We start from the raw sequence: 3,378 nt of genomic DNA, 5'->3' as shown, positions 1-3,378 counted from the left end.
GAAATTAGAGGGGGTTTTGAAAACACCTACAGAAAACCCAGGTGGGTGTTTGATGCAGCGTTTTATGTTTTATTAGCAACTGTCACAGTAGCTCATTGGAGTCTCTGAATTGCCTCACTCACTCGTCTGGGTGACTTGTTCCTCCCTCATCCCAAACACTGCAGCCCATCGTGGTGGCCAATGCTAACATTGCAGAGCAGCATTAAGGGATGAAGAGTGTGTGCTCTGCAAATTCACAGGCTGCCCTCTAACAAAAATAGACCTCACTGAAAGAAAGCAGCGCCCAGGCATGCTCATGGGCTTGACATTTAAGAGACTGTCATCACACCAGCATTAATGAAGTTTGCACTAACGCTTGTCAGTGGTTGCTCCTGGATGAAGTACGTGCAGATTCCTGGCACCCAAACCATTCGTTGCAGAAAGCACACAGCAAAGGGGAGCAAAGGACGTTATAAAAGGAACCTGGAGCATGAGTGAGGTGGGCCTGGTACATTTAGCCCTGCTGGGTCTCCTGAAATGGTGTCACAGGAGGATAATGTTACACATCCAGACCTGAGGACATGGAAGAATTGCTGGGTCCTCCTCCATTGACATCACCTGAGCTGTCAGATGGTGCAGCTAGCTTCTGCCATAGCTATCACTGCATGAAACACAGAAAATAAAATAAAGGCTGGCAAATCATTGGCTGTGCTGCCTGGACTTCCCCAGACAAATTCAAGGAAGACCAGCACAGACCAGCAGTGCATCCCAGAAGGCAGAACCAAGAGGCACCAGCTTCAAAGGAGTGTAAAAACACAAAACACCAGGTTGGAAGGGACCTCAAGGGTCATCTGGTCCAACTTTTCTGGGCAAAGCATGACCTAGCCTGGACGTCCCAGCGCCCTGCCCAGTCAAATCTTAAAAGTGTCCAATGTTGGGGAATCCACCACTTCCCTAGGGAGATTATTCCAGTGGCTGATTGTTCTCATTGTGTCCAACCAAAATCTCCCCAGGACTAACTTGTACCCATCACCCCTCACCTTTCCCATGTGACTCCCGGTAAAAAGGGAGTCTCTGTCTTCTTTGCTGCCACCCTTTACATACTGGAACATGATGATAAGGTCTCCCCTGAGCCTTCTTTTCTCCAGGCTGAACAAACCTAGTTGTCTCAGCCTTTCCTCGTACAACAGGCTTCCCAGCCCTTTGATCATCTTTGTGGCCCTTTTCTGGACCCTCTCCAGCCTGTCCACATCTTTTTGTATAGGAGGGACCAAAACTGAACACAGTATTCCAGATGTGGCCAGACAAAAGCCAAGTAGAGTGGGATGATGTCATCTTTGTCTCTGCTGGTGACGCCCTTGTTGATGTAACCCAGCATCCTGTTGGCTTTCTTTGCCACAGCAGCATAAGGGATATAGGTTAAATTTGGTGTTGTTCTAGTGTTTCTCTGAGCTCCCTACATATTCATTGCAGTGAAGCTGGGAATGCCTTCCTCTTTGCAAAAGCAAGACCTCAGCTGGGGTTCAACCCGCAGCCTTGGCTTAGGGGCCAGAAAACAGCCTCTTTTATTTACCAGTATGACAGAACAACCACATGCTTCCTGCCAAACACCTCCCTTAGACTAAGAAAAACAGCCAGAATAAGAGCAAAATCTCTCTGACAAAGCACAGTGTGTGTCACCATCCAGGAGCTGGTGCATCACAGAGATAAGATAGCATATCCCATCAGCAGGCATGCAATCTATAGCTAGTCCTCAGATTATATCTAGCTAATGCAGACATTTCTCATGTTAGCAGGACTAGACAAACACTGTAGGAAGGAAGGAACCGTATCTTCGTGCATGCTGATTCCTGTTTCACTAAATTCATAACCTTACTATCGCATTAGCACGGCATGTGCATTTATGCTGTAATTGCATTCCAGCTGCCTGAATGCTCCTCTTAATTTAGTCATGCTACTTCAGCTCCGTTGTGAGTTATAAATCATTCTTGCTCTCAAGAAACAAATTAATTTACAGATGTTACAGGAGATAGGATTACCCAGCAGGATTTCTTTTTTTAAAATATGCAATGTATAAACTTTATTAAATGAAAGTAATTTCTTCAGAGAAGTCCAACAGGCACTTACATTAATGGCAGAGGAGACAAATTACAAAGGTTTTTGAAGTTCAAGGACCATCGGAGTCTCCTTGCAAGTGGCTGGAAGAAGCTCTTCCGCAAGCAATGCAGCAAAGCAAGAACACCAGTAGTGTCCTGTACCTGCACAGGTTTTTAAGCACTCACTGATTTTTCAAGGGCACAAATACTACACACACACATATCATCATCAGAACATGAGATGGTGGCTTGTTGAAGGTTGGTCGCATTTTCCTACCCTGAGCAAGTTTTTTCAGTTGGTTCAAATTTTTGTCATGATTTTGGTTATTTTTTTCAAGGAGGGGGTGTTTCATTGGCTCAACAGTTTGAGTCTAAAAACATCCTCCTTTGTTACAAAGATCTGTGTATGGATGAGCTACCTGTTCTACTAAATAACAAGTTAAAGCAAAACCAATCTTTTTTGAACTATGGGCAAGCAGTCACACTTCTGTGCAGTCCTCTTCCTGCCACGTTTACCTTATTTCCAATCACCCCCTTGGTTATGCATTTACCAAGTTACATTGGTGTGTCGCGGAAGGTGCATTTTTACCTGTCAGAGCGTTTCTAATTAAAATCATTAGATACGGTGTCAATAGATGGTGCTGAAGAGCAGCAACATCACCCTGGACTGCTGTAGCACCCATAATATTCCTAAAGAATTGCAACTGCTGTCATTAGCTGCTGTTTACAGAACCTTCAGTGACTTCTACTTCCAGAGATGTTGCACTGTTTCCAGCCAACAGTACATAATAAACGTTGGTATTTCTATAAAAACATCTTAACATTCTTCAATAAACATGAAAATTTCATTTTGTACAATAATAATAAGCCTCTAATTTTTTTTTTTTTTAGTCATCTTCTTTACGTGCCTTCTTTGGAAGTTGGCTGTAATTTAGTTTCAGTATACACTGTCTGTTCTTCTGGAGTACTCTGGGCATTGACACTGTGATTTATGAGAACAAAACACACCTTTAACCTGTAGCCCCAGTGATCTTTCTGCATTGCTGCACAAGCTCTGCTCATGGCACTGACAATTAGGGAGACCAGCTGGAGATGAGCTGCTGAAATAAAGTTTATTTTGAATAGGGTGACATCATGGGCTTCAGTTTGGTGATACTGACCCCAGGCCATGCATTTAAGCTGAAAATATCACAAACTGTTCCCAGCTGGTAGCTTAACAAAAATACATCAGTCTTGAAGGGCATGGGAACCTGCTCTTGGAGGCTGCGTACTCTCAGAGAGCTCTGAAGTCTAACTTTGCCTC

Source organism: Strigops habroptila, chromosome 2 (genome assembly GCF_004027225.2).
Source record: "Strigops habroptila isolate Jane chromosome 2, bStrHab1.2.pri, whole genome shotgun sequence".
Lineage (NCBI taxonomy): Eukaryota > Metazoa > Chordata > Aves > Psittaciformes > Psittacidae > Strigops > Strigops habroptila.
The sequence above is the reverse complement of the archived record's forward strand: the minus strand, read 5'-3'. Positions refer to the sequence as shown.